A 12,551-nucleotide genomic window follows, 5' to 3' on the forward strand; every position below is an offset into this window, starting at 1 on the left:
CCTAATGGAATTCCATTTGATACCCTCAATGTTGTCGTAGTGCCTTTCTCTTGCGTCGCTGTCGAGACTTCCTATGGTGCCTACTTCCCATCTTAATTCTTCTCTTTCCTGCGCCTGCATGGTTCCTGCCTGGCTTTGAAATTATCATGTGCAGTTCAAGTTTCGTCTCCTTTTTAATTGATGGAGAAAGCTTCCTGAACTCATGCTTGTTCATGCGCCATCTCGCTTTTGGCAGTCTCTTCAGCTTCCGTCTGCACTTTCGGGATGCATGCCTTCTTGAGCGATTAGTGTAGCTGCTGGTTTTGTCCTTGAACTTGAAAAAGTCACTTTTGAAAACCTTTTTCTTCTTTTGGGGACATGCTTGGGATCTGCAGTTAAATACTCGTCGCTCTTGCTCTGAACCTTTGTGACGTTCTTCGTAGTCTTCATATTCAGATGTTGTATGACTTTTCACCCCAGATTTAACTCCCGCTTTCATAGCGGCTTTGCAATGAACATACTAAAGTGTCGCCCATTGGTGCTTTCTTCGGTTCCTCCTCTTGGGTATTGACTTTCTCCCTTTCTTTTCCTCAAAGCATCTCCTCGATCTGTTATTTCTCTTTCGTTTCTTTGTTTTCTCTTTCTCTGTTTTCTCTACGCGCTCTATCCCTCTGTCTGCTACCATCGCCTGCTTAATGCACACTACTTTCTCGTCACTCGTAAAACTTGTGCATCTGTGGTCATCTGGATCAGAAACATCTTGCTTGCAGGTCACTAGCTTGTGTTCACAGGAGTTTCTACAGTCGAAAGTCACCATCTTTTCACAAACCTTGCCAATGTTGAGTACTCTCCCTTCCTGCATAACATCTTCGGTTGATTTGCTCTCAGCTAACACCGTGTGCAGCGATGCTCTATTCCCTCTCTCGTCAGTGTCATTTGGATCTTCATTTCTGGGGACCGTTCGCCCTCATGAGCACGACCCTCTGGCACGTACACTGCACTACCGAAAACACACCCATCATTCCGGTGTTGTACCCCTTGCTCTCCAGTACAATAGGGCTCGGCGGCGCGGTCATCCATAGCCTTATAGTGGCAACTATTCTGTCGCAACAGTTCACCTGTGCGAGGCCCCTCTTCAGGTATGCTATGATTGCTATGTATTATTTTGACTGCCTCTGGCATCTCTGTCTCCTTCCCCTGGAACTGTCCCCTCTTCTCATATGCTTGCCGAAGTGTCTCAAATTCTAAAGATCGAGCGGCATGGACACGGTTCATTTTATCCTCAATTAGTTTGAGGCCCTGCTCCTTGCTAAGTTTTTCCTTGCGAACAGTAGCTAATATGCTGTCCCAATCCATCTCAAGACCACCAAAATCTGTGACAGGGCCGGAAATGCTCGAATATCCTGGCAAGCTCGCCAAATTGTCATGAATTTCGGTGGGCTAAAGACAGACAGAGACAAGTCGTACGTTTAAGACAAACATTTATAATCGTAAACACAAATGGCAAAGACAACAGCACAAAACAAACAATTTACAGCACGAGTTAATTCTAGAAATTCCCCAAAGTCCTCAGCTATCTTGAATTGATAAGTCCAAAATATTTACACTGCATCCATCGACGTGGCCACGTCACCTCGTCGTCGCGGCTTCCGACGACACGTCATTGGGCCCGCTGATGTGTCGTAGACTCGACGTTGCTGTGTCCAATGTTCAGTCCCCGTTTGGCCTGGTCAGAGGGTCAGGACAGTGGGGTGACCGAAGCGCCTGGATCGCCCGGTCAACTCCACTAGCCTGCGGATCGTAGCCGCAGGGAATCCGGGAAATGGTGCCGTCAGCCTGTAGCTGCGGCTTCCGGTGGAACGTCCACTCAGCTTACTGCATTTGTTTATGTAAGACACTGGCAATCCTGAAGACAATTCTGAAGTTTTACATTTTTCTCCTGTATACATAGTTCATACAGATCCTTGAATATTTTGAAAACTTTTTAATCTGAAAACCCCATTCTTAAAGCCTTGGATCTCCTGGAATTTTTATGGGATCTTGAAATACTTGAATATTTATTTTATGAGGACACTTGCCGCACAAATATTCAGGCTTAGGGAGAGTCACCATTCAGGCTTAGGGAGAGTCACTATAAATTCAAGATTAAAGAGACTGAAAAGCATTTGGTTATCTTTATTGTGCAAGTTGGTGCAAAAACTTGTCAGTGTGTTTCCATGCACACCTTTCCTAGCACACCATACACCAGAATCTATTTTACCCAATGTCAAGGTGAAAATATTTGCCGTGCCTAGCACCGAATCCACATTTAACGGTAGTGTAGTAAGTGGTATGTGATGTTCGCAATTCACATGTGATGGCTCTCAAACACTTGGGGAGCAGCTAGTCTCCTTGTAGCCAAAGTGACAGAAATTTGTAGCAGCAGACGATACTCAGAAATCTTCTGTGAGCGCCTCGCTATTTTTAATTGATTTATTTTATACATACTGCTGACCGACACTTTGGTCTAAGTAGAAGGGAAAAATAAAGCAATTCATCCATGAAAACATAAAAACAGTGCTATACACTATAAAACATAAAAGAATAAATCAATGTTTTCTACAATGCTAAGAAAAGACTAAACACCGATGAACTAATCCTCTAGGTTTTCTGCAAAACCACTGGAAGTGAAAATCTCCTGTGGTAATGAATTTCATTCTGTCACTGGTGTGGGAAAAAAACTGTACTTATAGGCATTAGTTCATGCAAACACTGGTTCTAATGAGTAATCTTGTTTATTTCGCATTCTTGTATCTGGTTAAACACAATGTAGTATGTTTAGCAATATTTTAAATAAATGCGACAATCAAAGGCAATAAATGTGACCATCAAAGTGACTCTAAGTATACTGTAAATGCAAGCTCGAGTTGGACTGGTTTGAAAAAAGTTCAATCAGCATGGACTAACTCTTCTTTGATCTCTTGAAGAACTTACCATATACTAAGCTTTTTAGAGCATAGCTCCTAGGCGCCCATTCCTGCAGCGAGCGTCGGCGTCGTACCTTGTAAATGAGCGAACGAGCACAGCGAAAGATGATAGCAAATGCGGAGCGCAGCGGTCGATGAAAGACTGCGAGAGTGAAGATAGCACGAGGAGGAAAGTGGAGGAGGAGGATGCAGCGGAACCATGAGGCGGACAGCGCAGAAGGAAGGTATGGTGAAAGCATGAGAAGAAAAGCATAGTGCCACTCAAGACAGACTATGGCGACAATGGCTACAATGGCTACGAGATGGCGCCAGAGCAGCAGGTGTCGTTAGGTTGCTTCGATGCATGAGCTCGCCTCCGCTCCGTTCGCGGGGACACACGCATCTGGCACTCTACGCATCATCTGTTCACCAAAGTGCTGCATGAGCGGAGTTCTCTCTGTGGCGGTTGCTGTGAATCATGCCCGCGCGTAAGCCACGCGCTCCCACTCATGATCTCCCGATTAGTGAGGCAGCCGCACCACACTTCGCTCTCTTTGCAACATGCCGCCCGAGACAGATTGTCCGCGTCGGCCAATTGTCCCCGCTAAGCTGGCTCTTTAGCTCTGATGGATATGCCTTCCCTTCTTGTGTGCCCAATGACCACATGGTGCATCAATGCAACGACTCATATTGACACTCTCTTATAGAGTAGCACAGTGGCCCCAAACATCCACCAAACAGTCACTGGTGATGTTAACTTGCTTAATTCAGGCTTCACAATGGTGCCTTATACCAGTACATTTACCATCGCTCTGGTAACTTATGGGTTCCACTTATTCCCCATTCTCTTTATCTCTACGTCTTAGGGGCATTTCATGACGACGCAACAATAGGGCACTTGGGCTTCCACAAGATTTACGACCATGTCAAGTCACGCTGCTTCTGGCCTGACCTCTCTACCAAGTCACTAAATACATCTCGTCTTCTAAGCCCTGCCAGCACCGCAAACATTTGATCACCGCTATTGCAAGGCTGTTACAGTCTGTTTTGTGTCCGTCCACTCTATTTGAATTCATCGGCATCGACTTGTGTAGTCCACTCCCGACAACACCCACTGGCAACCGCTGTATTGTTACTGCTATCGATCATATGACGCACTACACCGAGACTGCTTCTCTCCACTCAGGCACTTCCTCTGAATTGCCAAGTTTTCTTTACATCCCGTTGTTTTGTGGCATGGAGCTCTTCTCATGTGCTTTTGAGTGATCGTAGAAATACAGGAATCATGTAAATGGCTAGTAGATGTCTACTTTCTGGCTTTATCCGGCTAAGGCTAGGGCTAGTAGCCATCCTTTGTAAGCTGTACTCTAGCCCTAGACCTATGCAAGCCAGCTGGTAGCTCAGCTAATGGGGTCCTCCACTTACAGCTAGTAGCCACCTTGGGAAGCGCTGCTGTAGCTGCAGTGTAGACATCGAATGTCAAGGCTTGCTTTGGCTTTGCAGGTGCTATTAGCTTTACTTATCATGTTTATAATTCTCAAAGATAGAGTTCTTATCTTACATGTCACTACAATATCACAAGAAAGGCACCCACCGCAGTAAAATTTTGACTTTGACTGTCGCCCGTGTCTTTTTTGTGCCACGTTCACTCCAAACCAGATGAGCTGTTGTCAAGCCCTTGATTTTATGCCACTGTATTATTGCACAAATACCAGATGTCCTTCATAAATACTTAAAGAAGTCACAAATACAGTGCAGCAGAATATTTTTTTGTCAGTACACAGCACCAGTATCAGAATTTCACGAACAGATTTATTTGTGCTCATTTGGACAACTGATTGTCGAACAGCAATGTACCCCATGGCAGATTGTGCCAAGAAATTTGCTTAAGCTCAGGCTTAAGCAAATTTGCCTAAGCTCAGGCACTGATGCCTGAGCTTAGGCAAATTTAATTAGTCTGAAGGACCATTGTTTTGCGACACTAGTGGAAGAGTACTACTATACTAAATACCATGCATGCTGGCTGTAGCAGTGCACTTGAGCATTCCTTTCACCCCCGCTCTATTCTCATTGCCCAAAAATCTATCATCCGACAGGAAACATATCCTCTCATAACCCCCCACATCTGCTCCCTCAGCCATAATCTTTCTCGAGTCAAGGAAGTCTCTCGCTGGAAACGTTTGGCTGCGGGTGAACCTTACACCAGCCATCACTTTAGCTGGGCCAACCATGTGAAGATGAAGTCCAGTGCCCAAAATGCTCTGCTCTTGCGTCTGCAGCAGATGCCCGCCATCTACTACTTTGTACGTGCCCTGGGGCGAAGACAATCCATGAAAGTGCACTTAGAGGTGTGAAGTTCAGAAGCAACCAACCTGAAGACTATGAACGATGGATCATGGACAGTACATTCCATAAGTCACTTTTACAGTATCTGCATGAAACAGGCCTACATGCTTATATTTAATTTCATTCTGAAGTTATGCTGTGTGGCAACGAGCCATATTGTCCACACCAGCCAATATATCGCGAAATGAAAATCCGTGTAGAACTGCACTCAAATTTCGCATTAGAGAGTATCGTAATCGTCGGGAAATTTTTTTACCCTTATTAGCGAGCAGGCAAGGGTGAAAGGAGCATTCAGTGTTGAGCTCCAGATTACTCTAGAGAACTTAGTGTGTGTTTGCCACAGTTGAATGTTTTGTCTTTTTAGGTGCATAGAATGTTAATTTATATGTTCATAATGACATTTTATATAATAACTTATCAAAACATGGTCCCTGAAGATTTAGAGTGTTGTCCTTGAAAGTCCTTGGGAACTGTTACACATTTGTCCTCCAAGCCAACGTGAGCGCTGGACTGTTCGAGTAATATTTGTATGAAGTTGCATTTTGACTGAAGCGTGCAAAGGTGTCTACTGCGTAAAACATTACCAGCAGCTAGAATAATCTATCAGTCCAGTTTTTGAATTGCCAAAAATGTTCCCGAATTTTACTTGTGCCATTCTCTGATAGCAAACTTCCTGGACAGCAGTATCAGTTCACAGCATGTTTTATGTCAGTAAATTTAGAAAAGTAGCTGTGCATTGCTCACTGTGCTTGTATCAGGGCAGTAATAAACCTGTTTATATGAAATTGAATGTAGGAACCCTTAAATACTGTATGCCCAGTGACCAATTTAGACATTGCAAAGAGAACTATTCAAATAGCTCACGCTGTCACAAATTTCAGCACTCTAGAGACAGGCAGTACACAAAATGGACAGGATAGAGAAGCATTTTTGACAGGAAATGAGTAAGGTCAAACACAGGAATACTGTATACTTTTTAATGAAAACCAGCTAACCCAATTATCTATTGCTTTAGAATACTATAAAGAATAACACTATACACACATGCGAAACATCTATTCGGTCTACACATACACAGAAAACAACACTTGAAGTATTTCTGAGTTATTAATGTAGCAGTGTATTAGTATAGTCTGATGGTCACACAATGTAGCCGACCCAATGTGGCTCAAGACACAGTCGTGGCAACTCCAACATGGCATAGACATTGGATAAGCGCACTATAGGCATGCTACTTCTGAAACTATTTTTTCTCACTTTTTTTTTTTCATTATATATTTCTTGTACCTTTCCGTCACTTGCAGTGCTCAATACTCCTTCATTTGAATGCAAGTACATTAATGTAAATGTTTCATCATGTGAAAGTCGATAGAATCGTGAAGGCAAAACAGAAGCGCTCATCCGTCGACCATGCCTGCAAATGATGTGTGTGCAGTAAAATACTTGGTCGTGATAAATTCTGGTCATTAGAAGTCTCACTAAAACAAGTTTCTATTCTTCAGATACATTGCTGCCTATTCAAGCATTCTTGTAAGTTAAGAGGTGTTTGTGTGATCAAAAATGATGGCATGTTGTTTTTCTAAGCTGTTAATGCTCTCAAAAGCAGGAAAGTCCCATGCATTGAGGTACGATGAGTATATGGCTGCTTTGTTGTGCTGGAGCTAAAAAGATTTGCATTAACATGAACAGGGTAGGTGCACTCATGCAGGAACTTTCTTTATTGCTTGCTCTGTTCTTTCCTACTCCCTCCTATTAAGTCTACTTCCACATCACGCTAATATGTAGCCCTTAGACTTCAACCAACTCGCTTAGCAACATGTTGTACTCAACCTTTTTCATTTTCTTGTCAGCATGATTTTTTCTTTTGCCTTGATCATTCCTTTTCTGCACAAATGTTTTCTGCACAAAAGTAAACCATGCTCATAGGATGGCTGTGCAAATATGAACTTTCAAGTTTCAATCTGGGAGAAGTGTTTAGTAAAGTGCTGAGGGAAAGTGCAGCTCACAGGGACACTACGCTTGGCAGCATGTGTTGTACAAGCACATGAGGCATGCTACAGATGCTTTCCTTCTCTTTTTCAAGCGAAGCTTGTATTGCCTCACAAGTGTCAGCGGTGGTGGTGGTGTCACGCTAAAAAACCCGGCTGCTCCCAGAGTAGAGCAGGTGCGGGGAAAGCGAGCCAGCGCCAGATCACTTGACACGTACGACCAATCAGGGTCATTTGGTGGGTCACGGGGAGGGAAAGGGAAAGAAGGGGTTGGTGTGCGCTCCACCGGGCTTCCCTTGCCTCAGATCACTCTCGGCGGCTGGATGGCAAAGCCACGCGTGGTGCGTTCCGCCGAGGAGCAGGCTGCATTTGAGCAATGGCGCCACAAACTTGCTCGAGAAAGGGCTCATCGTCGATGTACCGATTCTAGCGTGAGGGCTTCCAAAGCCCATGCTAAACGTCGGTGAAGAGCCACGGACCCGAGTTGCAGGAGCACGATGTTGAGGCCAAACGTCAGCGAAGAGCCGCCGACCCCGAGTTTAGGGCAAACGAAGCGGAACGCCTGTGACAGCATCATCTTGCCCTCCAGGAACCTGTCAACGGTGGTGCACACCTCGTAACTACGGCCAAGTAGTAGGTCAGGTACACAGACGACAAGCTTTGCTTACCCCCATTTTCTCGACAGGGGAAAGGCTGGTGATTTTTTTTTTTTTTCATTAAATGTTTCTTCGACCTTTAGTCCCTTTTAAAGCTCAATATTGCTTAATATTAAGGTGAATAGATTAATGTAAATCATCCTTCATGTGAAGGTAAATAGATTTATCTTCAGATTCACTTCAGATTTGTTTTTTGTGTCCCTCCTAAAAGAGAAGTTATAACAACCTGGATGAGTTTGCACCACTCCCTAGAAAACAATCTGGTGGAGTAGAACTCATGTTAAAACATGAGTAAGCATTTTCATCAGAATCATAAACACATTGCACCTTGTTTGTAAAAGTGCTTCTTCTCTACTTCATTCTTTAATAACACGCATTCTGGAGATTACATCGAAGTCCTTTGCTTGTGTTGAATTGACACTTTGATGGCTCATTTTAGGCACAAATTTTCTGCGCTGACTTCAAGCATGGTATAAACATTTTACATTTTGAGTTCCTTTCATGTCAATTTTTCTACAATGTTTCTAACATTGTTTCTATTTCTTCTGTAAGTGGCCTCTTCTTTAGATTGAGAGTACCTAATATATTTAGATATTCTGTCCCGCTGCCATGTCCTCCATTTTTTTTTATGTGGAGCAAGACATGAGAATTTTGTGGTAGCATGTGGACCTCTATTTGGTTAAAGTGTGCACTGCTAAGTTAGGTTTGGTGTGTACATCATTAGGTCAAGACGAACAAGCCAGTAGTAGCACACCCTGCAGGGGCGTCTGCAGTCTGCAGGCGTTTGGTGCGTTGCGACACCACAGACCCAAGCACTTGTAGTTGGACTCCCTCCTCGCCTAGCTATTCTCAGCTGAGTATTGTCCGAGGAAAAGGGAATCCTAGTGGTTGCATCAATGCCTAGTGTTTGGACCTTTAAAGCCCCTCGATGGAGGCAACACGCCACTTGAACTTCTCATAGATGGCACCTTTGGAACACCCATGTCCCATGCACTGCAAATTTCCTAACTTCATCACCCCACCTAGTTTTCTGCCGTCCTCGACCGCGCTTTCCTTCTCTTGGTATCCATTCTGTAACTCTAATGGTCCACCGGTTATCCATCCTATGCATTACATGGCCTGCCCAGCTCCATTTTTTCCTCTTAATGTCAACTAGAATATCAGCTATCCCCATTTGCACTCTGATCCACACCGCTCTCTTCCCGTCTCCTAATGTTAGGTCTAACATTTTTCGTTCCATCGCTCTTTGTGCAGTCCTTAACTTGTTCTCGAGCTTCTTTGTTAACCTCCAAGTTTCTGCCCCATATGTTAGCACCGGTTGAATGCAATGATTGTAAACATTTCTTTTCAACAGCAGTGGTAAGCTCCCAGTGAAGATTTGCACTCCAACCCAATTTTATTCTTCTGTAAATTTCATTCTCATGATCAGGGTCCCCTGTGAGTAATTGACCTAGATAAACGTACTCCTTTACAGACTCTAGAGGTTGACTGACGAATCTTGAATTCTTGTTCCCTTGCTAGGCTATTGAACATTATCTTTGTCTTCTGCATATTAATCTTCAACCCCACTCTTACACTTTCTTGGTTAAGGTCCTCAATCATTTGTTGTAATTCGTCCTCATTGTTGCTGGATAGTTCAGTGTCATCTGCAAACCAAAGGTTGCTGAGGTATTTGCCATTGATCCTTACTCCTAAGCCTTCCCAGTCTAAGAGCTTGAATACTTCTTCTAAGCATGCAGTGAATAGCATTGGAGGGATTGTGCTATTCCTCTAAGCTGCCTGATATTTTTTGTAGTCTGACCACCTGAGTAGTCACTTGTGTAACGACACTCTGCTGTTGTACCAGAGTGAGATGGGTCACCAGATGCATAAGTGGCCACATTACGGACCACTAACCTGAATATAGGCACTATGCGATTTTGGCACCATGATGCTAGGTAGGCTAGGTAACCAACAGTCTAGGTGCACCTCATGGAATAAAGAGAATTGAAAGTAGGAATGTAAAGTCGTGTTCAATATAAGTTACAACACAGTGCTCGTTGTATAGGGGCTCAAAGACTACATGGCGGAGCCGATGTACGAAAAATTGGAGAACTAAAGACTCAATTACTGGTAGTTATTAAGCCAATTTTTCCTATGTCGGTGCCGTCTTGCAGTCTTGGAGCCCCTTTGACCGTGGACACCGTTTGCAGCTCAATTTGAATGCAGCCATATGTCTGCAATAAGCTGTATAATCACATTTTCTTTGTGGAGGACAATTGTGACTATATGGTGTCGTAAACTGCACTGTAGTCTCTTTAAAGGATATTCCAGCAAGATTTAACAAGGTGTTTCATCATGTTAGAATGTTTACTGTGGCTGGGTGTATTTTTTTTTTTCATGTTCTATTTTTTAATGTGAAGATGTAACAAAGTTAGAATTGCTGGTTTGTTGTGTTCGTGTAGCAGTGCCAGCTGCAGCAGGGGGCCAAGAAGACTTCTATTGAGCGGCCACAATGTGCACTGTACTTTTTGACAAAAGGTTGCTGTTTGAGCATGTTAGTATTTCATAAGAAAGAATAAAGAAGCACGAACTGCACACGGATAGGTAGTGTGGATGTGCTTAAATTGTTTCCTCTTGAATTAGTCATTATTGTAGAATGTGTCTAGAGTGCATTGGTCTGTTTGCCAAATAAAGAATTAATTTGCTTTTCTAGCGATTGACCCAGTGTGATGATGGCGGTGAAGAACAAGCTGCGTAAAGGGAGTCCTAATCTCTTGCACATCAATGAGTGCATTCTGCACAAGGCACACAATGCATTTGCAAAAGGTTTGAATGTGCTCGAATCAGACATGGAGGATCATGTAAAATACATTTATTATTATTTCAAGCATGCTGTGCGTGCAGAGGGGTTGAAACAACAGTAGCACTGTTTAAGAATAGGGTGTCACATGTTTCTTTGTAATGTGTCGAACAAGTGGTTGGCACTGCTAGATGCTCTCATCTGTGTCCCAAAACAATTCGCTGTATTGCAATCCTTCTTACTGAATAAGGATGTTGGAGCACGAAAGTCAGAAGCGGAGACAAACCACAACCTGCTTATTTTAGCCTTGTCAATGAAGACCCTGTGTGCCAAGATCTTGTTCTTAAAGAATGCTGCGAAACTTTTCAGTGCTTCTCAAAAGCTATCCTAGAAGCAGGAGTTGCTTCTCCATGTTTCACACTCAAAGCTGCTGACTTTAGTGCAGCATGTGTTGAACTGTGTTCTCCGAGTGTAGTGCTCAATCCTTGACAAAAGTGAATGTTGATGTCCCAACTATATGGAAAGTGTATCCAGAGATGGTTTCTGGCACAGAGAATGCAATGAAGTTTTTGGGTGTAAGTGAAAAGAAAAACATTTTGTCTTGGAGGCTTCTGCAGAAGCTGCCTTTAGCCAACAAGATAATCATTCATGGAAAGCTTCTTACATTCTAATGTGAGGACACATGCCCAAGTAATATCACTGCACTATATTGTAATGCAGCTACCCCAATTCTTGGGGGACGACCAGATTTTGTCACTTGTTGATGAGTGGAATATGATAAAGTGTGGAGACATCAAGGCTGTACTGTCTTTTGAAGAGAAAGTTGATTTTTATTTTGATAACTGTACCTTCACATTTATTGCTCTTATCACTTCTGAATATGTTGTGGTAATTGGTGCGATGCTAAATGAAAGCATAAACAAGTTTACAATGGGTAATACTTGTCAGGACAGTAAACAAATGTCTGTTGAACCAAGTTACAGCTGAAAGTAACATGAATTTTCTTGTTGCAGTGTAATATGGGTGGATTTTTTATGTTAACAATATCAGACATGTCAGCTAAATTTGTATTACTGAAAGCATGTGCTATCATACTTGACTGCCTGAACAGCAGTGCACACTGACACTGCACTCAACCTCCTCTCAATTTATGAGATTTTACTATGAAAACTTTTGCTTGGCGAGTATACGAGTGTGTTTCACAAACCCTGTCATTAAGCCATCACATATATGTAATTATTGAGCTTATTGAAAAAAATATCGGTTAGCCATCCATTGTTTGATCTTATCTGAGGTCACCCAGTAGATCAAAAAGTTCATTATTAGCATCAGCATCTGTGGTCTATGATTTTGGCAGTTCATGAGTGCTGTTTTGTTTTCTTTGCGCAGCATCGAGACGCTCCAGCTGTCCAGCAGCTGCAGATAGAAGTTGCATCAGGGATGCCTCCACTGCTGTCACTTCTATGACTATGAGACTCATAAAGTGTGTAATCTGAATGTACACACCAGGGTCCACATAGGCGAGCATCTGTTTGAATGCTATTTGTGCCCTCAGAGCTTCTCGCAAGAGAGCCATCTTAACAATGACCTGCTCATCTACACGGGTTAGCGGCTGTTTCAATACCCTTTGTGTCGGAAGAGTGTCTCAGGAAGTGTCCACACTGAAGAATTACCTGCACAGCCACACAGGCGAGTGGCCAATACCACTGCACCATCTGCTCGAAGTCCTTTGTGCAGACCAATCACTTGAGCAGACATATGAAAGCACAGCACTGTGATACCACTGAATAGGTCACTAGCCATGTAGATGTACTTTATGTGGTAATTGGAGTCTCAATAGAGAATCTCCATATGT

The 12,551-nt window shown here is 43.2% G+C and overlaps 1 protein-coding gene across 1 annotated transcript in view; it reads left to right on the forward strand.

Moving 5' to 3' along the window:
* The window catches only part of LOC125944982 (gastrula zinc finger protein XlCGF8.2DB-like), a gene marked incomplete at its 5' end in the record, with an annotated part of 111,268 nt that overhangs the window by 42,150 nt on the left and 56,567 nt on the right, over positions 1–12,551 (forward strand). The gene's annotated exons all lie outside the window — the stretch shown is intronic.

This window comes from Dermacentor silvarum, chromosome 4 (assembly GCF_013339745.2).
Source record: "Dermacentor silvarum isolate Dsil-2018 chromosome 4, BIME_Dsil_1.4, whole genome shotgun sequence".
Classification (NCBI taxonomy): domain Eukaryota; kingdom Metazoa; phylum Arthropoda; class Arachnida; order Ixodida; family Ixodidae; genus Dermacentor; species Dermacentor silvarum.